The sequence below is a fragment of the Castor canadensis genome, chromosome 1 (assembly GCF_047511655.1).
Source record: "Castor canadensis chromosome 1, mCasCan1.hap1v2, whole genome shotgun sequence".
NCBI lineage: Eukaryota > Metazoa > Chordata > Mammalia > Rodentia > Castoridae > Castor > Castor canadensis.
Window position 1 is genome coordinate 205,347,959 of NC_133386.1, and position 22,174 is coordinate 205,370,132.

At 52.3% G+C, this 22,174-nt stretch overlaps 1 long non-coding RNA gene across 3 annotated transcripts in view; it reads right to left on the minus strand.

The window, feature by feature from the left end:
* The window catches only part of LOC141414937 (uncharacterized), a 36,324-nt gene that overhangs the window by 13,292 nt on the left and 858 nt on the right, over nucleotides 1-22,174 (minus strand). The window lies entirely within an intron of this gene.

Here is a 22,174-nt window from a genome sequence, read left to right on the forward strand (position 1 = left end):
TCTTCCAAGAAGAAGTTCGGGAGTTGGCATCCATGAGGGGGTCTGTTTGTGCCCTCTCAGCCCACAACCACAGGTAGCAGGGTCCTTAGCTGTTCTCTAGTTTGGGACAGAGTCCTCAGATGTCTGATCTAGTTCAGAAACATAATGAAGACCAGCGGTGACATCGGTAAACGCCCTGCTTGCTCCTGAATGTCCTAAGTGGTCTCTTTCTTCCTAGGGTGAGGACGGAGTACCTGGGACTTCTCAGCAAGGTACAAGGGTCTGGGGGCCCCCGGGGGGTCTGCTGCCTTATGGGCTCCTTGCAATGTCACCAGTTCCCCACCTGTCTGGGTAGGACTGGCTTCCCAGCCCCCAGGCCTTAGGTCAGGCTGGTCCTGTGAGTTCTCACCCTCCACGGTCTCTTCCTGTGTCATGGTTTCCCCCTAGCAAGAGCCAGTGCTAAGTCTGCCTTGTTTGATCTGTTAGCATCCCCTCCACATAGGTTGGTTGAGTGACTGAATGTATGAGGACCAGGAGCACAGGCAGGGAGCTCAGGTCAATGTTAGGTACCAGATTCTAGATAAAGGCAAGGGTGCTGACTCTAGAAAGCCCCAATTCAGTCCCTCTTGTCCCAACCAGGGCTACCAGGAAGTCAGCCAATTCCAGGCGCCCTAGGCTGTGACTTCCAAGGGTGAGAAGAGTCTGCCAAGGTCCAGTCATGGGTCTTACCTCCTTCGCTGACCTTGGGTAGTCTCCTGGATGTCAGGCCCAGGTCCTGGCCTGGCCCTTTGCTCAGGCCTCAGACATTGGAGAAGCAGATGGACATCCTGACCATCTCTAGCCACTGCCCCGATGGGGTCCTCCTGATAGCTCTGCCCTCGCAAAACCCCACCCTGTCCACACTGTGGAGGCTTCACTGCCAATCCCCACCCACCTCCAAGACCCAGTCACTGTCTGGCCCCATCCACTAGCCCACCACCCAGCCCTGACCCTGCTTTGAAGATGCTAGGCCTCTGCCGGTGCCTGCCTTGTACTGGGGTTCCCTGGAGAGGAGGTGGTGGTCCAGGCGTCCACCTGTAGACCCCAGGGACATACTGTGCTCTGGCCCATCACACTGCATGGGCTGACCCTGTGTGGTGAAGTCTGTCTTTGTAGGAAACAGGTACCCAGCCTGTGGTAAATCACTTAAGAGATTTAGTTATGGGTCTGACCCCAGTACAGGACCATGGACATGGACTGGAATGAAGATAGTATGGCTGGGCCAGAGCAAAGTACGTCCCTTTCACAAGAGGCAGCAACAGCAGGTGATGGCCACAGGCCTTCAGTCTGTCTCAGCAGTCATGAGCAGGAAGCAGGCAGATCATCGTTTGGTTTCAGAAGTGGAGCTCGAGGTACTAAGTAAAGGAGTGGTACGCAGAACCAGGCTTCCAATTTCCTGTCCCCTCTGTACACTGGGTCCTTGCTGCTGGCCTCCCTGATGGAGCCAGAGGAGTGAGGACGGCTCCCTGGGTCAACACAGAGAGGGCCACCAGGCCAAGCTGGTGTCAGGGGCCGCATTGCCCTTTCCTGCCTGTCCACCCTGACTTCTTTGTCTTGTTCCCAGCATGGAAAGAGAGGTGAGTGGTCCCTAATTATCCAGGTTGCAGGCTGGCTGTGAACACTTCAGTGCACAACAAAACAGGCTGGCTGGCTGGGGCCAAGGGACACTGTGTGCAGCTCAAAGCCTAAGCCCTGGGGAGACCAACCCGAGAAAACTCACTGCCATGTGTGCTGACCTCCTCTGAACTGTAGGGTCTCTTAGCATCAGCTGTGTGCAGTGACACAGCACCAGAGCAGGTAAAGGCCATATGGCCAGCTTGGGAGCTTAGTCTTGGCTGTGCCACCAGCTCCCTGGGATCCGGTGACATCCCTGTCCAGCTTTGGTCCTTGTGCTGTCCTTACATGGGAGGGGAACCAGGAAAGGACATCGCTCCAAGACTTTCTACACAGACCATCTCAGACTGAGCACGCTCAGACCCCCGAGCCCAGTGCCCTCTGGTCCATGGATGACGCCTGTGAGAGCCCTGGGGCAGTGCGGGTATGTTGTCACTGTCCACGAACTGTTGGGTCACTGCAGGTACCAGATGCAGAAGGAGTTCTGAGATGAGCAGTCCCTGGGCATGACACCATTGAGAAACTCAAGGAAGAAGAGGTTTTGAGTTGAGCCAGCCAAGAGCCCACCTCGTTCCTCCTGGAGATTCTTGGGGTAATGTTTGGTCGGCTGGCTCGGGTGCCCAGACCCCAGGGGCTGGAGGCTAAGGACACCGTGCTCCCATGACACCCACAACCCTCCTCCCAAAGCGTCTGTGGTAGGATCTTGTAGACAGCACCCTGGAGCTAACGAAGCCCCGGATGAAAGCCAGAGCCCCGGAGGTGTCAAGGGATGGCGTTTCCTGCCTGAGCACAGAGGATGCCCTGAGCTGGACACCAGGTCCTCAGTCTCCAGTGCTGGCCCACATCAGCCACCTCAATAAATGGTTGCCAGGGACCTTGGAGCAGACACCCACGAAGATAGCAGCCACTGGCCATGGAGGAGTGGACTGCCTTCCTCGAGCTCAGCCCTCCGTGCGTGGGTCAGGCAGGCAGCACCCAGGGGGAGGCCAGCTCCACACATGCATTCTTGGAGCCTCCACCCTGCTGTAGCACCCCTGCTCAGTCCCAAGTCTGAAGACCGTTTTCCCCATCATGGACCTGAACCACCAAACCTTGCTTCTCGCAAGCTTTCTCATCTCAGCCAGAACCGTGGATTGCGTTTCTAAAAGTCATCGCCACCCAGATGTAATTCATGGACCACACTCTTGATGCGCTTTCAGTCGAGTGGCCATTGCAATGAACTTTAGGCCGTTCCTTCGGCCACCTGCCTGTCTCCTGTGAGATAGGTGACACCTCACAGTCAGATATGGTCTATAGAGTTCCCAAAATGTTGAATGGACCAATGTCATCCAGCGCCTTCCCCTGTCCTGTGGGCTCAGAGGACACCTGTTCTTTGTCCCCGTGTTCCACTCCTAGCCTGATTTTAGAAATGATAACCCATTCCCACTCTATGAAAAAGCTAAGGCCACTTGGCATTTTTGTCTTTGTCAAGTGACAGTTCAGACAAACCAAACCATGACCCTTCTCCCATTTCTATGTGTAGGATCAGCGCTCTTTCCTGCCGTGTCACTTTCTCCTGAGTTCTGCACTCCCCCACAGCCTCTCCCACTAGGACGTCATTCTGTCAGTCTGTCAGATCCTCTAAGTTTGGGGATGCCTTTGATCTACAAGTTACACTATGAGGATAGATGTTTCTTAGACACAGAGCTGAAAACCTCATGTCTTCTTGGTGTGCCCTCCGGGATGATGAGGAAGGGACCAGGCATGTAATGCATGCCTGTAATCTCAGCTCTTCAGGAGGCATGGGTAGAAAGGTCATGGTCCAAGGCTGGCCTGGGCAAAAAGCTCAAAACCCTCTCTGAAGAAAAACCAAAAGCAAAAGGGGCTGGAGGTGTGGCTCAAGCTGGTCCGCAAGCCCAAGCCCTGAGTTCAAGCCCCAGTGCTGTCCCACTCCCCAAATGACGATGACGTTCAGAGCAGTGAAGTTGGGGCTGGGACCCAAAGCAGGGGTGAGGCAGAGCTTTAGGCAGAGGGCTGCTCCCCAAATTGCACTAACGAGAGGGACCAAGAAGAGGGGACAGCGTCGAGCACCTGCAAAAAATAGTTCAAAAGAACAAAAAAGAAAATGTTAGCACAGCTACCGCTGTGTGCACCAAGGATTTGCTGAGCCTTTACGCTGCCCAGGACCCAGGCTGGGAACAGGACCCATGTCCTGCCATTAAATTGCTCCAGCAGCAAGAGACACGTGCACCGTTAGCCTGTTCTACAGAGGGAGAAGCAGGCTTGAGCATGCTAAGCCCCCTGCCCAGGGCTGTGTGGGCCCATGCTCACCCTGCCAGGCCATGCCGCCCACCATGGACCACAGTGACCATAAGAACGTGCACTGACCATTCCAGCTGGGGACAAACCCAACTCAGTCGTTGGAAGCACTGGTTAGCATCACAGGTCAGTGAAAAATTAAGAATAGGGAGAGAATAAGGTGGAAAAAAATGTCTCAGCATTTCATGAAGTGTGAGCTTAACGAAAGAGGCTCTGGGAAGCAGAGCTGTGACACTGGCTTCCTGTGGCCACCATTCCTGACCATCTGTGGCAGGGATGCATGTGGCTGGAGGATGGGCCAACCCATTGTCAAATAGCTAGCACCTGGAGGGGGGTGACACTTTAGAGGCAATGGTCTCCGGGAACACCCCCAGTCAGTCGAAGCTTTCAGGAGATTGAATTGTGGCTTCCTCAAAACAGGGTCCTTGCCCTAACCCCTGGGACCTGGGGTGGGACCTCATTTGAGAAAAAGATCTTTGCAGACGTGATTGGGTGAAGGATCTAGGAGTGAGATCTTCCCGGCTTTTCCAGGTGGGTCCTAAATCCAATGAAAAGTGGCCTTACAAGAAGAGGAGAGAAGAGGAGAGAGGGCCTGTAATCCCAGCACTTGGGTGGAGGCAGGAGAATCATGAGTTTCAGGCCAATCTTGGCTATGTGGGACCCCCTGTCTGACAAGAAGAAGGAGGAGGAGGAGGAAGGGAGGGGGAAGAAAAGGAGAAAAAGAAGAGACACAAATGAGAGCTCATGTGTGGGGGCAGAGACTGGAGTGATGCAGCCACAAGCCAAGGAACCCAGGTCTGCCAGCAGCCTCCAGAACCTGCAGAGAAGCGTGGAGTCTCACAAAGGACCAGCCCTGGTAACACCTGGACTTCAGACCCCTGGCCTCTGGAACTCCAAGAATGCATTTCTGTTGCTTTAAGTCACCAAGAGTCTGGCCACTTGTTAAGATGGTCATAAGAAATTGACCCTCCACCCTAGGTCTCGAAAGCACCCTTCATTCACACAGGTGCTGGGGGGAGCAGACCCCTGCCAGCCCTGTGAGGCAGAGTGACAATGTTCACCCCAAACCCTCACAGCAGGCAAGCCTTCCCTTTGGCCGAGAACTTCCCCTTGTAGGAACTCATCCTAGGAAATCAGCCCATGAGTGTGCAAGACCGTCAAGGCTAGATCATTCAAACAGATACTGTTCAGTGTCAAAATGCAGTGTCCATACACCGGGATGTACCGTTCGAGGGAAAACTGTGACCCTATTTCAGTTGGTCAAGTGGATGGACGTTTTTTGACATGGGAAGATGTCCACACGCCTCGCTTGTCGCTCCTCAAGAGTCAGACTTGCATCCTAGAGACAGAAGACCCTAAAACTGGGACTGTGCCCCCAGCCCCAGACCCCGGCCTGCCCTGTTCATCTGTGGCCCCAGGCTGCACAAGAGTGTGACGTCAAGGATGGGCAGCTGGCCCTGTCGTCCATGAATCATCCAGCTCCACTTTTCCTCCACCCTTCCTCAAAGGCCTTCAACACCCTTGGACTGTGGAACTGGCCCAGATCACAGGGCCTCTTCCTCCTCCTGGCCGTCATGGGCCACAGCTGGTCACCATGTCACAAAGTACACTAGACAGAGAGGCCTCAGGAGAGGGAACAAGACCCCACACTCAGCAGAGGACAAGAGGAAAATTGGATGCAGAGCTATCACACACCACACACACAGAGGGGACACGTGAAGTCAAAGATAGAGACCGGAGTTCTGTGGCCACGAATGAAATACCAAGAGTCACCACCACCTCTGCCAGCTGGAAGAGGCAGGGAGGACCTTCCCCCAGGGCCTTCATGGGGTGCACGGGCTGCTGACGCCTGGATTCTGGACCCTTGGCCTCCAGAACTGTGATGATGAAGTATAAGTGTAATCTTTCAAGCCGCCCACCCAGCCTGTGGCCATGTGTTACGGCATCTACAGGAAGTGACACCGTCTACCTGCACACCGCGCATACGCCTGTGTTTGTAACAGGGCTCACCGTGGTTTTCATCCAGGATGTCATGCTTGAGGTGACAGTGCGGGTGCTGGAGCCCTGGTCTTTCCGGGCCCCTCTCTCACAGTGCAGGATGAGCCATGCTGGCTTAGGGTTGCCTCACTGGAATTCTTTCTCCATCTTGGCCTGTGGGGTGAGCGTGGCAGGAACCCCACGTCCCTTTTCCTCTTCACCAAGGTTGATGTATCTGGTTACTCCCTACTAATCTAGATTAGTGCCACGGCTGCTGGAGGCAGGCTGGAAGACACAGCCCCCACAAAGCCCGCACTGTGACAAACTGCTCCGGTGTCCCATGGAAGCATTGCCAGCCCTTCTGGGTGGTGGCTCTGGACTGGCCTCTTGCCTCCTGGAGGGATGGGCAGGACTGGGGAGCCGGGAGCTGAGCCTGTTCCTCTGCCGTGGGGTCAGAGCGCTGCAGGGAAGGACAAAGGATTGGCCTAGGTCTCAGCAGCGAGACCGAGGCCATCCATTGCCAGCAGCCTCGGGCAGGGCTGCTCACCAACCCCTGGCACCTCAGAGAATTGCAGCTCTGACAGTCGCCGTCTGCTCTCCTCAGCCAGACTCGAAGCACTGTTGCTCAGGCTGTGGACTCAGAGATGGAGGTGGTAGTACTGGCCTCGGGCTCTGGTTTAAAAAGCACGGCTACTCAATTGGAAAGCAGCTACTTGGAAAGCAGAGACAGGATTTCAAGTTCAAACCCAGCTACTTGGAAAGCAGAGACAGGATTTCAAGTTCAAAGCCAGCCTGGGCAAAGTTAGCCAGACCTTGTCTCAAAAGCAAAATAAAAACAAAAGAGCTGGGAGTGTGGCTCAAGCAGTACAGTACCCTGGGTTCAAACTCCAGTACCACAAAAAAAAAAACAACAACCCACTTTCCTCCAACCCTTTCCTGCCTTTCCCAGCTGCTCACTTGTCTTTGGGAGCTTGTAAGAGACCCCCACTCACACCTCCAGGGGACATGTCAGTGTCATGTCACCAGGGCTGATTTCACCAGGACTAGAGCCTCAGTTCCCTGTGACCAAAGAACTGACCAAAACCCAACAAAGCCCAGTGAGCAGGTACCCCGGCCCAGTTCCCAGAGAACAAGAGGAACAGCCAGCGGAGTAAGGATGACAGGGAGGGTAAATGACCTGCAGGGGCAGTGCTCCTGGGACTCACAGGTCAGGGATGGGAACTGTCAGTTTGCCCATCGCCCTCCCGAGGCCTCGCCTGGAAGGTGCTCCTTGGATAGCAAACGTGACTTCTCAGTGACCACTTAGCAAGTTGGATGTCATTCCATGGCCAGCCTCTGGGACGGCCCCTGCAGCTCCCCTTGCAAAATCAGCTGGGAGGTGTCTGCCACCCTGCCCTTTACAGCTGGGCCAGTGCTCTGGGCCTGCCCTGGTCCAGAGAGCCGTGTGACATGCAGAGTCTTGGGCCACCTCAGTGCCTGGGCAGCAGTCTGGGATCCTCTTCCTAGGACTGGCGCACAGATGGTCTGAGGAGCCCTGCGTGAAAGAAATGCAGCCTTCTAACTCACCGAGTGTGACCGTCCTTAAACAAACCCATCCCAAGGCATTGTCTGCACTGAGGGGGCTGCGGCTCCTCTGCTGGGTTCAGAGTTTGGGGCCTGGGTTGGAGCCAAGGCAGCAAATAATGAGGCCCTTTGTCTTGAGTGATTCATTTCCGAACCAGGCAATGCGTTTGCAAACCAGGTATTTGAGGGCTTTACCTGCCTCTTGCTGGATCTTGGTGATCTTGACTGAGGACCCGCGTCCACACATCCCTCATTCAGGAATGAAGACCATTCAGTGTGGAAAGGACGGTGAGTCCTGTATTGGGGTGCATTTTACATGTCATGATAGTCCCCAATTTTGTTTGCAGTCCGATGATGCTTAGTAAATTTACCAAGCTGTGCAGCCATGTACATAAATCACGGAACATTTTCGCCAGAGGGATTCCTCTCGGCCATTTACACTAATTCCCTCTCCACTTCCTACCCCGCCCTGACCACCACTACCACCTCGGTTTCTTTTCTGGGCGTCGTGTGTAGATGGTGATACAAGGTGTCTTGTGACTGGCGTTTCTGACTTAGTGCCATGTTTTTGAGGTTTATCCATGCTGTGGGATGTACCCCTCCTTTGCTCTTTTTCATGGCTGAGTAGCATTCCTTGGGTGGCTAGACCACTTTTGTTTACCCATTCAGTAGTGGGTAAGTGTGTCCAACCTTTGAAACTCTCCTTATTTTTAATGCCACAGTCTGGCTGCTTTGCGGAATGGGTGTGTGGACCAGGGCCCAGCCAGAGGGCAGGTTAATCGTGGACTGTCTGAAGCCCTATGGTGCACAGGCCCTGGAGTGTGGGAAGTCAGACCAGGCACAGGGCATGTGGCCTGGGTGAGGCAGGATGGCGGTGCCTGTGGGCGGTGGAGTGAGGGCTCTGGCAGAGCAAGGCTGAGGTCTCTGTCAACACCCAGCTCCAGCCTGGTGCTCAAGGACACTCCAGACAGACGCCACACCACACAGTAACACTCCCTGAGGTTGGGCAGCCTGCGGCCCCTGCCAGACAGTCCGTGGTGTGGGCTGTACCTTGGGAAGGGGGTCATGTGATGTCCTGGGCACGGAGGCCCCCAAGAGCACCAGGGGCAACCTTGAGCCACTGGCAGCCAAAACTCAGCAACTGGGGATTGGAACCCCTACCACCAAGGGACCAGGAGGCTCCAAAAGCCTCTGCCACAGCCTCCTACAAAGTCAAGGCCTTATAAACCAGGCAGTAACTCAGCTGCCAGGTGACTCTCCAGCTCGCCGGCCTCCTACTAGCTGGACGCAGCCACTCCCAAGACCACGTTCTTCTTGTTCCAGAGTCCTGCAAGCATCACTCTCTTCCCCACGCGTGCCTGACCACTCCTCCTGATGGGCAGGGAGTGAGTGTGCACGCACACGGACCAGGGCAGGGGCTCAGGAAAAGGTGGCCACAGGTCTGCCAGAAACCTCCCAAGGGCTCTGACCACAAGAATCATCTTGAAACTCTACATAGCGTAAGTCAGCCACGCGACACTCCAATCCAGCCACTAGGGCAAGGAGAGGGTGAGGGCCATCACAGGACAGTGCCAGCAGAGACACTGGGGAGGCACTGAAATGTCACGGAAGCACTGGAGGCCCTGGGTAAACTAGAGTGGGGTAGGAGGGCTTCCTAGAGGAGGTGGCCACTAAGGGACTCAGCCCAGTGATAGAGGAGGAGAAGGGAAATCGTGAGAGGGGTGCTGGGCAAGCAGAGGGGAGAGGAGGCCTTGCATGTTCAGGAACTCACGTCACTAGAGTTGGGGCTCAGTGTGTGGGGGGGTGGGGAGACAAAGAGTCACCCCAGGAGTAGCCTTTTGAGTTTTCCTGTTTGCTCCAGGTCAGCAAGAACCGCGGGCAGATGGAACCACACAGGTGATGGGATGTGTTGGAACGGACTTTGAGGTTCATCACCATGTGGCCTTCCCTGGGTGACCAAGGGTCCCTTCCTGACCCCAACCAGCAGGATTCAACCTTTGCTCTTTCACATCCTTGATGCTTGCTGTCCTAGGGGGCCCCGAAGATGCTAAGGGGCTCCCCACGTGCTTACATGCTGAGGAGGCAGGAAAGGGCTGCGAGCGTGAAAACCCTTCTCTGAGGGATCCAGCAGAGACGCCTAGCACAAGGTTGCATTTTCATTACACGAGGCTGTGTAGATGCTGCTCCATACCACAGCTTCTGCATCTGTGTGTTCAAATGCAGTCTTTTGCCCTCAAGTTTGCTGTCTTTGCCAGCAACTTGTTGCCTGACCACATGGCCAAGATCTATATCCTACAGTGCAGAGGTTGACACCGGGTGGGAAGGGGAGATCCATGCATTCCCATCAGCTTTGCAGGGCACCATCAGCCTCCCAGGTTGGGGCACCTGGTGTGTGAGTCCCCCTGGATGGAGTCGACCACCAGCCCAATAGGGGAGTGACTGGGGAGGATGCAGACACTGTAAACCAGGCCGCCAGACTGTGCTACTCTTTGACAGAGGGAAAATAGCAGGGAAATTCAAGGGAAAGTCTGGGAAAAAACATTGGAAAGTCTTAGCCATTGGAAAGTTCAGATGCCGGGCGCCTCCGTCTGCAAATGGGAGGCCAGGGGCCTCGCCTCAGAGAATTGAGAATCCCTGAGCCAAGCCCAGAACAGACAGGCAAGTCTATGCACTAAGGCCTGGTTTCAGGCCTTGCTCTCGTCCAGGGGTACACAACAGCCTGCTTTTGTCTGGACCTGATGCCTTCTCTGGAGGTCTGGCTTCCTCCGCATCCACCCAGCCTCTGGTATGGATGGGCACAGGGGGCTGTAGACCAGTGCCTTGGCACAGAGGCTGAGAAGCTGTGGCCAAAGGAAAGAATTTCTCAACACTCCCTTCTGCCCACTTCTGCCATCAGTTCAGGCCCAGCCATCCTCTGTCACCCATGGGAGTCCTGAATCCTGCTCCCCCCTCCACCTGCCTGAACCTGTGTCTCCCTACACTCCCACGACCAGGCTCCCGCACCTGCTCTGTTTGCACCCAGCCATCCCAGACTAACAGCCTTAGAAACCTCACCAAGGACCCCCCAGGTCAGCAGCAGGGCAAGGGACAAGAACACAGGGCCTCCTATTTCACGCCTCCCCCTTGACTCAAGGTCTAGGCCATACTGCTCTGCACATCTTCGTGTGGCTCAGCCATATCAAAGCCATTTGAAGTTGGGGACAGGCCTTGAAAGTGTCTGTACCCCAGGGGATTTGAGGTGGTTGACTGTCACCATGGACAGCAGCCCAACTTCTCAAGTTTCTTTCCTGAAGTCCCAAGAGTTCTACTCTGTTAATGTCTCTGTCTGTCCTCTCCTCCCTATCTGCGTCCGTGTGTCCCTCCCATCATTGTCTCTCCTTGTCTCTGACTCTCTCCCTCTGTCTCTTCGCCCCTATCTGCATCTCTGTTTCTGTCTCTCTTTCCATACTGACTGAGCTTCCTGCAGCCTGCTCATCATCCACGCCTGGCCCCTCACTGCCAGAAGACCCCTGAGGTACATGGGATGGAGGTTGGTTACCGCTCAGAGGGTTCCCAGGCCCAGGGGATGGGAGGACCTAGGGAGAACGGCCAGGACTCTACTCACATGGGCTTTGGGGCCCCCTTGGCCTGGCTTCCAGTCACTCAGGGGGTGGAAGGTGGCCTGTGGGGGCACCCAGATCTGGGGCTTGCTGGGCAGTGGGCTCACGGTCCGTCCTGGCCAAGCCCTCCTGGGACAAGTCACTTCCAGGATGGGAAGGGTGGGCAGATGACTGCAGGGACCCTTCCAGCTGATCTCTCTTCTTTCCAGTGTTGGGCTGATGAGGGCACAGAGTCCCACGTGTACCCCTCCCTTCACTCCTCTCTTCTCAGGGACAGGGGACACCCGCTTGTTTGCAGCACCGGCTCTCTCAAAATGCAAGACCCACCTGGGGCCTGTGGGCAGTGCCTGTAGCTGGGCTGTCCTTTGCCAGGACTGGGCTGCCCACCTTGGTCCAAGGGTCTGCCCTTGGCCACCTGAGGGTCTGGGAAAGACCAAGCACGGGGTGTCTAAATCCTGTCACTGTTGCTCACAGAAGGAGCCCAAGTCTCCCCTCCCCGTGGGTGGGACACCTGGGGAATCCCGGCAGAGGTCCCCAAGAGCAAGGTGTTGCCCTGCCCAAATGAAACCTGCCCTGGACCGAGCACACCAGGGCTCATGACACAAAGAAGTCCCCATGGACATTTCTGGTGGCAGACTGGTACCACAGCAGTCTGGATGCTGCCTTAGCAGGGCTTGCTCTGCTAAAACAATTCCATGACTTTATTATCTGAATCACTTTTGATCAAAAGAGGTGGCCCACACCACCGACAACCCGCCCCCCCTCAGCACCGCCACCTGCCTCCCCAGGTCCCTCCTGCAACCACAGGGGCCGGGTTAGGCAGTGTCCCCCACAGTCCTGTCACACAGCAGGCTTCCCTTGCAACAGCTCACTTTATAACAAGTGGAATTAGGTTCACAGAGAAAAACTCAGACAGCACCCCATCTGCACCCCCTCTAGTTCCCCTGTTAACACCGCGCACCAGTGTGGACGTGTCACGTGGAGGAGCCCCGGTGACACGCCCCTGGTACACACGATTACTAACGAGGTCCAGCTCGTCACAGGCGGTGTTGAGGTGACACTCCCTCAACCTCCTCTGCGCTCCACCGTTCATCCCTCCCTCCCCTCCCCTGGCCACCACCATCTCCCTACCTGTCTGTCATTCCTCCTTTTCCAGAGCGCCACGGAGCTGGAATCACGCAGTATGGGGCATTTTTAGGATGTCGTCGTCCATGTCACGATATGAACTTAAGACTCCTCCTGTTTTTCAGTGGCTTTGCTTTTTTATCGCTAAATCGTATTTCACTGTCTGGAGACCATTTTGCTTCTCCGTTCACCCTCTAAAGAGCATCTCGGTGGCTTCCCAGTTTTGACAACAGCAAATATGACTTCTGCAAACATCACGTGCGGGTTTCGGTGTGGGCAGGAGTTTCGGTGAGCGTGACTCTTGGGTCCTGGGTGCAGGACCACCGAGTTCTGCATCCCTCAGCACCGAATGGGGGCTCCTGCTCCATGCATCATCGGCTTGTGCATTTGGGGCTCGGCCATCCTGAGAGGTGCATGGGGACGGCTCGCTACTGCAGGATTTCTCACGGACACACGAAGCTGAGCACTTTCCCGTGTTTATTTGCTGTGTGTATCTTCTTTGGTGAATTTCAATTTTTTAAAACAGTTTGAAGAGGACACTGGAGGACACTGAGGCCAACACGCAGTCACCAACTCAGGACCTACTGCAGTGTTATTTGGGGCAGCAACTTACCCTTAGGAAAGGCTATTATTTTCCCGGTTTCCATTCTAGCCTGATGTGGCCATGTGACAGGTCAGGCTAATAACCCACAAGCAAAAGTGCTGGACACTCATAAAGGCTTGGACACGGGCTCTTTCGGTTTGGCTGTTTCCTTCCTTTGCTGCCTGGAACTTGGGTGTGAGGGCTGAACTCCAGCAGCTACGTTAGACCATGAGGCATCCTTAGAAATCCTGTGCTAGGATGGTAAAGCCGAAAGACTGAAGAAGGCAAAAGGTCCCTAGTGACAGGGAAACCTTATGGCAGCTTTGGTCTACTGAATTACAGACTTCTTTTCTGAGGCAGAAAATTCAGCTTCTATGCATGTAAGATGAACTTATTTTGGGCTTTCTATTACATACAGTCAGACCTGGAGTGGCAAAAACAACCTCAGCCCCTGGAGACTGTCAGTGTCTACAGAAGGCACCATCGAGCAGGGGGAGGGTTAGCACCAGCAGAGGACACTTCCCAGGACCACAGTCTCAAAACTGCAACCTTCCAATAAGTAGAAGCCAGGCATGGCGGTGCAGCCTGTAATCCCAGCACTCGGGAGGCTGAGGCAGGAGGAGCCTGAATTTTATGCCAGCCTGGGCCACACAGGGAGACCCTATCTCCCAAGAAGAAGATAAGACAGAGAAGAAGAAAAAGGAGGAGGAGGAGGGAAAAAGTCACAGTTTCATCTGTGTCCCTAAAGCCTGATACGTTTCAGTTTACTAAAAGTCACCCTTTAATCTCCCCTTTGGGGAAACGGGACGGGGCCCCACCATCTGTCTGAGGTCACCTGGCGTGTCCCGGAGGTCAGGGCAATGGTCATCTGGGGGGTGCCCGTGCTCAGGACACAGTGGATGCTTGTGGCTGCGTGAATTGACACCGTTGTTTCAGAAAGGAGTCATGCCATCCTATTGTTAATAACCGTGTGCCTGTGATGCTGTCCCAAGGATGTTCTGTGACAATGACAATGAGACGCTGGTGGTGACCTCATCGTGTGACGTCATGCTCCATTTTCCCAGGGGTAGGGGATGGAGAGACAGCCAAGGGAAGGGTCAGTGATATCTTCTTGCTCCTGGATTTTAACTTGACCCCATCCCTAAAGGGGTGTCATAGGTCACTGGCCACTCCTGGGAAGCTCTGTACGGGCTCAGAGGACCCGCGCCCATCTCCCTGGGCATCTGAGGCCACATGTGTCCCCAACCACTGTAATAATAACCTGTTCTCTGGGTATCGGCCCAAACTCCAGCATGACCACAGTGCTGGCCGCTGGACCTTTGGAGGACAGGATTCTTGACCCCAGCGCTGGCCCCTGTCAGCCTCCTGAGGCCCCATGGACCAGGCAGGCATGGTTTCTCCCTTTCACCTCTTGTCCCATGGACAGGTGACTGACCCTGCAAGTCAAGACTCAGGGGCCTCAAAAAAAAAAGATACCTGGCAATAAACCTAAGCAAGGAGGTGAAAGACCTCTCCAGTGAAAACTATGCAGCACTGAAGAAACACACTGAGGAAACTCCGCGTTCAGGACCAACAGAAATAACACGGTGATGGTGGCTGTCCTATCTACAGATTCAATGCGATTCCCACCAAAATCCCAATGTCACTCTTCACAGAGGTAGAAAATCAACCCCAAAGTTCATGTGGAAACACAACAGACCTCGACTAGCCCAGGTAAGGCTGACCCGACTTCAGACTGCACTGCAGAGGGCTCAGTCCTAGCGTGCGCAGACCCTGGAAAAGCCTCGTATGCTGCACAGCCGTAGTTACGAAGACAGACGTGCAGAAGAACGGAGGCCAGCAGAGGACCCAGAAACAAGCCCGCGGAGCCTCAGCCATCTGACTCGCGACAAACACACCAAAATCCCTGCACCGGGGAGAAGACAGCCTCTGTGACCGAGGGTGCTGGGAAAACTGGCTATGCACATGGGGGATGACATACTAGACCTGTGTCTCACCTTGTACAAAATCCACTGAAGTGGGCCAAAAACCTTATTGTTTTTGCAACTTTGAAACCACTACAGGAAAACACTTCCAAGACACAGACAGGCAACTGCCCTCTGAAGAGGGTTCCAAAGCTCAGGAAATAAGAACAAGAGCTGATGGATGGACTGCAATCAAATTGCACAGCGTCTGCACAGCAAGGGAGCAATTACCAGAATGAACAGGGCTGTGGTTCAAGTGGTGGAGTGCCTGCCCAGCAAGCATGAGGCCCTGAGTTCAAATCCCAGTGCTGAAAAAAAATGAACACAGAATAAAGAGACAACCCACAGAGTAGGAGAACATCTCTGCCAGCCAGCCATCAGATAAAAGATTAATATCCAGAATATGTAAAGAATTAAAGAAAACTGGACAGAAAAGAATAATCCAATTAATAAATGGGCAAATGAACTGAACACACAGTTCTCGAAAGAAGTATAAATGTATGAAAAAGTGTTCAATGTCCTTCACCATCGGAGAAATAAATGCAAATCAAAACGACTGAGGGTCCATGTCACCCCAACCAGAATGGCTGTCATCAAGACAGCGAACACGTGTTGATAGGATGCAGGGGCTGGGGGGGAACAGGACCCTCATACCCTGTAAATGAGTGCAGTCACTACGGAAGTCAGGATGGAATAGCCTCATAAACCCTAAAAATAGGACCACTCCCCATGTGAACCTGCCATGCCACCTGTAGCAGTGTAAGACACCATACAGAGGAGACACCTGCACAGCCGTGTTTGCAGCAGCACTAGTCACGATACCCAAGCCGTGGAGCCAGCCTAGGTGTCCACCGACCCATGACTGGGTAAGGAAAATGTGGCCTCAATGGTCACTGCAGCCAATGGGACAAGCAGGATTTCAATGCTTTTCAGAGCTCTGGGAGGCCTCTGGCCACAAGTCCAGAGCCACAGTGGAGAAAGGCCAGTCCCCCGAGCAGGAGCACGACCTGGCCGGGCTCACATCAGCTGTGCTTGGTGACAAGAAAGGGCAAATGGGAAGGTGGCATGGCACATCTGGGACGTGGGCTGCCCGGGTTTGCCAGGAGTCACTGGCCAAGCTACTTCGTGGGTGATATTTGTAGCCAACTTCTCAAACCTTTATCTTATTACAAAAGCAATGTGCATTCAGTCTAGAATAATTAGAAAGTATAAGGATTTAAAAACACAGAGAGGAAGGCGCCACCATCACCAGCTCCCACAGCTGAGGTGGATACAGGCAGAAAGCTTGTAATTTTCAGGTTAATTTCGAGTCTGTTTCGCGCTTTGTGACTAAGCCATACAGTAGGTACTAGGGTTTCTAACGCACAGTAGTGTCTTTTGTACACTGACCACTGCCCAGGCCCCACTCGGGGTGGACACCAGTGTGGTCGCCCCTGCCCACTGCCTTTGCGCGGCTTGCAGTCTTGGGGGAGAGGTGGCATGAACTTGAGATGCATGTGTCCTCGCCCCGCCCCGCCCGCGAGCAGTCAGGACAGTGGATCCAGGCTGAGGGCTGGCGGGAAGCATTGGAGCTGAGGTCATTGGAGCTGCACAGGGAAGGAGAGACCCCACCCTCAGCTTCTGTACACAAATGAGCTCGCATGGCTCTCCTGCCAGCCCAACAAGCAGCCACCACTTCTCCCCCAGTGTTTTTGTTGTTAAAATACTAATACCAAAAAATGTACTCTGTTAATCAGTGCTATCTATGGTTCCAGGGCACTGGACACTTCCCTTTGTTCTGTAGCCATCCCCACTGTCCACCTCCACAAGTTTCTTGTCTCTGTCCTGCTTTCTACCTCTGTGCTGTGGGACTCCCCACCCTCACAGACAGGAAATAAGACACCGAGAGGCTGAGTCCTCTGCCCAAGGCCACACAGTCCACAAGTGGCTGAACCAGGACTTGAACGCAGGCAGCCTGGCTCCAGGGGCCATGCTGTTTTCCAGGCACTCTGGAAGCCAGGATGGAGTTTGCCAGGTTTGTTTGTGTCAAAATTGGGTCATCTGGGTGACTGTGCCGAGAACCATTCAAAGAGAAAAGCAAGCTTAAATTCTAATGACGATTACTATTATTCTATTTAAATATGGCTGTAATACCACCATATGCCACAGCAGACACACAAATTAAAGGCAAAAATACTGGGACTGATTGTGTTAGGATCCTGGGTTGTGAACGACTGGTGGGGGGCTGGGCAGGTTAGAATCAGAGCATCTTCTCTCTCCTCTCTGGACACCAGGAGCCCAAAGTCAAGTGTCTGCACAGCTCGGCTCTCTCCAGAGGCTGCAGGGGATTCGCCCGCCCCTTCCAGCTCCTCACAGATCCTGGTGTCCTGGGTTTGTGGGTGCATCGCTCCAGCCACAGTCTCCATCCCACATGGCCTCCTCCTGCTGTGTCTGTTTCCTCTTCTTGCCAGGAACTGTCCTTGGATTCAGGGCCCACCCTGAAGATGGATGACTTCATCTCACAATCCTTACCATAACTACATCTGCGAAACCCTGATTCCAATGCAGGTCAAGTTGTGAAGTTCAGGTGGACATGGACTTGGGTGCAATTCGAGCACTAAGCCAGTGCAGGTCAAGTGAATTCAGCACGTAGGTGGATGCCATCCTTGTTGTCCCCACTGTGGATGTGGCTCCGTCAGCGTCCTGGAGAGGCCTGTGCTGGGTTGGGGGCTCTGGAACCTTAACTCCCCACTACTGCTATTTGGCTTTGATAGAGGCTTTCGTCTGCATGGGCGGGGACCTGAGTCCCTTCCCTTGATGGGGACATGCCACCCACAACATATGTATGAGCCACCCTTTCTCCCTCAGGGATCAGAACCCAGCTTAATGCTGAGGCAGAGCTGCAGGCAGCCACAGCACAGGCCTGGCAGGGATGGTGGCTCACACCTGAGTACCCCGCAGGCCTAGGACCGTGTGCATCTCTGGTGATTGGCAAAAGCACCAAGGACTCCGCTCCCCTCCTGCCAGCCTCAATTGGCACTGCCCGGAAGCCAGAGGCTCCTGTCCTTTGAGAAGAGTTCACATTCAGGCCTTCTCAGTGGGCCGCCAGTCAGGTCTGGCTGTGTCCTCAAGTCACTTCCAAAGCGCTTCTGGTAGTTGTGGATGGTCCCTGTGCATAGATGGACCAGCTGACCAGGCCTCTGAGTGGCCCTGATCCACCAGTACCCCTCTGGTGCACGCCACTTCTCCAAGCTTGGCGGTCAGACTCCGTGCTTAGCTCCCCTAGCTGTGTGGCCTTGAGCAGGTCACCTGACCAGTCTGGGCTTCCCTGTCCTGTCTGCACTATGGTCAACACTAAGATTCCCTTGCATGTGGTTTTTATCAGCACCTGCCGATCTGCTTTGGGGAAAACCTCGACGATACAGTCAAATTTTCTCCAGGCATTTCTTGTTGTGTGTTGCTGGGTTTTCCAGGGAAGAACTCATTTCTGTGAGTTCCTATATATGTAAGAATTCATATTTATATGAATCCTGTATTGTGAAATACATCAATTTTTTTTCTTTGCAGTACTGGGGCTTGAACTCAGGGCCTACACCTTGACCATTTTTTTTGAAGGGTTTTTTAGAGATAGGATCTCACAAACTATTTGTCTGGGCTGGCTTCCAACTGCGATCCTCCTGATCTCTGATTCCTGAGAAGTTAGGATTACAGGCATGAGCCGCCACACCCGGCCGGAATACGTGAACCTTTGATAGATATGTTGCACAGACTCTTCCTAATTTATTTGTCTTTTCAGATTACTAATGCTCTTTTTTTGAGGTCAGGATGGTTTTAATCTAAGTGCTAAGAGCCAGCAACCTCACTCTGAGGTTGTCCAGATTGCTCACCTGTGCCACTTGGGTGGCATGGGGCTTTCGTTACTTTCTTTCATCTAGTTTTTAATCACCTGGAATTGACTTGGAATAGGTATGAGCGTGGACCTACATTTATATGCTTCTTTATTTCTTGGAAATAGAAATTGTATTCCACATATTTAAAGCCTGTGTCTGAATTTTGTATTTCATTCCATTAATTTGTAAGTGTATGTCTTCCTTCCTTCTTTCCTTCCTTCCTTCTTTCTTTTGTGGGACTGGGGTTTGAACTCAGGGTTTCATGCTTGCAAAAGAAGGAGCTCTACCATGGTGCCACCCCTCCAGTCCATTTTGCTCTGTTTACTATGGAGATGGGGCCTCTTGAACTATTTGCCCAGGCTGGCTTTGAAACTCGATCCTCCCAATCTCAGCCTTCTAAGTAGCTGGGATTATAGGCGTGAACCACCAGCACCTAGCTTCCCTTTCTTTTCAAATCAAAAAGAAATACTGAGTTTTTTCTCAAGGATCTGTTTGGACTTTCCTCCTTTTAACCCACTACTCGGGGGGATTATTAACAGACTGTCTAGCAATGATGCTTGCTTCTCTTCTGGCGGAGTGGCTCAAGTGGTAGAGCGCCTGCCTAAGTAAGCGTGAGGCCCTGAGTTCAAAGCCCAGTACTCCAAAAAATAAAGTATGGCCCTGGCTTGCCATTATTTCATTTTCAGTCTTACTTTATGAATTTACGGGTGCTGTTGACAAATGAGGTATGTAGCTTCCTTTCTTGTGAGTGGGGCAGCTTTTCATCCTTGCTTTTAGTGAGAGGGTCTAAATTACACGGGATGACCAATGACACAAGGGCTTCGAGGTCTTCCACCTTTGGGAGGACAGTCCTCCGATAACTTCTCAACTTCTTTTATGGGTATTTGTCTTTCTAGCTTTGTAGCCCATTCCTAATTCAATAATTTTGCCATTTGTATTTTGGTTCGGTTTAGAAGCCACATAAGCGCCTGTAGACACCAGCTACTTATTAGCTGTGAGCCTCCCGCAGCCCTCTCTCTAATTGTGTGAATTACCGCCGTCCCTGTGGCCACCTCCCTGTTCTCATTCTTGCCTGTTCTCCTTTTTCTTCCTTCATAATGAAAGCATTTAGTTTGTCTCTAAATGCAAGCTCGGCCACATCTCACAAATCCTGCTGTCTGGGATTTCAGTCTTTGCTTCTGCTCTGGCCTAATTTAGAAGTGTTGTTAAACACCACTTGTTTGGGGTCATAAATTTCTAGTTTATTGCATTATAATCAGAGTGTGATTTATGTAAACATAAAAGTATTACAGAAAGGCCAAAAAATGTGTGTTGTGCATTTGTAGGGTACAATGTACGCACACAGGCACTTAGAAAAGCTACGTCCGTGTTCAACGCTCCAAGTTTTCCCCATTTCGTAGGTCAAAGAGAGAAGTATGTCAAGCATTTCCTTATTATAGGCCCACAAACGCTTGTCCAACTCTACAGGAGCAGGCTATAATTCAAAACTCAGAAGTTTCTAGTTTTTAGGGAGGTAATATAGGGTATTTTACATAAAACCCCCAGGCAGATTGGAGGCAGGACTCCGTAATCAAATTCAACGACATTTCTTCAGTGACACACAGATATTCACGAGGAGATGAGACTTTACAGCCACTTTTGCTGCCCACCTGGCCTCAGGCTTATGAAAACGTTTTTTGTCTTTTAGACTTTTGGGGGGAATGAAAAGACTCGCCAGGTCTTGGTGGGTCTCGTCTGTGCTCCCCGACATTGTTAATGACCTTGCATTGTATACCATGGGAAATAGTCTCTGTCATCAAAAGTCTTGAGTCTGTCTTTATTGTGGGGTGTAACGTGTGCCAAAATAAAACGACCTTCTATCCTCCGTTTTGTTCTATGTGTGTTCCTCGTTTATGTTTTTGGAGTGAAAGTAATAGGTACAGTTTATTAGGGAAGAAATACACGTTCAGCAGGCTGAAAGCAGACCACCTCTGGAGTGAGCAGGAGAACAACCTACCAAGGTAACAATATCATGTTTGTTTTTGTTGTTCAGTTACTGAACCAATATTAATAACATGACCCTTGGTTTCTGTTTATTTGCATTTATGTAGCAAGTATTTGCCTTTTCACTTCTTTTTACCTTTTGAGCTTTTTTTTTAAACTTTTTGTTTTAGGGGTATGACTTGAAAACAGTGCATAATTGGACTGTTGTAATCCCCTTAGTAAGCGAATCTGCTCCATTTACATTTATTGTTATAACGGAGCATTCAGTCCTAGTCTGCCCTCCTGTCTCACAGTTGAGTGGTTTCCTGTTGCATGTTTTGTCTTCTGTCTTTGGTTGAACCAGTCCTATACTTACAAGAGCTATGATCTCCTAAGGTCCAACCTGACCCATTTTCTCACTTTTTGCTTTGTTTCTAGATTCTACAGGGCATCATCAATATGTGTTTTTCATTGTGCTGGATACTGCTCTGTTTTTCCTGTTTTAGCCCCATATTAGCAAGTTTGCTCTTTTTTTCTGCTTACTTTTTGTTTATTTGTTTTGTTTGATTTACTTGCTTACTTTTTGAAATCCCTGAACAAGGTGAGATCTGTTCAGGTGCCACGTTTTTAAAACACTGGGCAAATCCATCACACTGTTGAATTCACTTTCTCAGATCCCAAACAGGACAGCAGACAAGGCCCCCGCTTCCCGGTCTGGCCCCCGGTGTGTGCCGTCCATACTGGGCAGTTCTTTTGCCAGACTTCCCCACTGTGGACGCAAAGTGGTTTCTTCAAGCCATCCAGGTGGTTTCAAACACTTCCTGTTACAGCATCTTTGTGGGCATCTTACAAAAGCTCAGAAGAGAATCGCCTCTGGTGAGCTGTCTGCACAGGTAGCCAACATGTCTCCCACCAACCCATGTTGTCATGTCCCAGCTACAGTCTGCCTCTTAACTGGGCACAGCGACTCACACCTGTAATCCCAGCTACTCGGGAGGCAGAGATTGGGAGGACAGTGATTTGAAGCCAGCCCAGGCAAAAAGATCTTGAGACTCCATCTCAATCAATAAAGCTGGGTATAGTGGTGCACACCTGTTATTCCAGCTACACAGGAAGCACAAATAGGAAGATCGCAATCCAGGATGGCCCTATCCCAAAAATAACTAAAGCAAAATGTCTGGAGAGGTATCAAAAGTGGGAGAGACCTGCTTTGCAAGCACAAGGCCCTGAGTTCAAACCCCAGTCCCACCAAAAAAATTAAGTCTGTTTCCTTCTAGTCGTGCTTTGAAGATCTTGAAACTTTAGCGTAAAACGTAAACATAAAACGGTGAAGGCAGAAGAGAGCCATTACCAAACCTGAGGCAGATGACGTCATCAAGCCAACCAAAGAGTAGGTGCAGCCCTCCATCCACAGAGTCACCAACCACAGATCAGAACTGTCCAAAAATAAAAACTGGCCTGTCCCGAACACACCTGGTCTTGTCCTTGGCCCTGAAACCATCAGTGTGACAACTTTGTAGACTTGGAGTCACACTGGGTGTCGGGTAGCATCCAGAGAGGACTTAACACTTGCGGAGGACTGTGTCACGTGTGGCCGACACT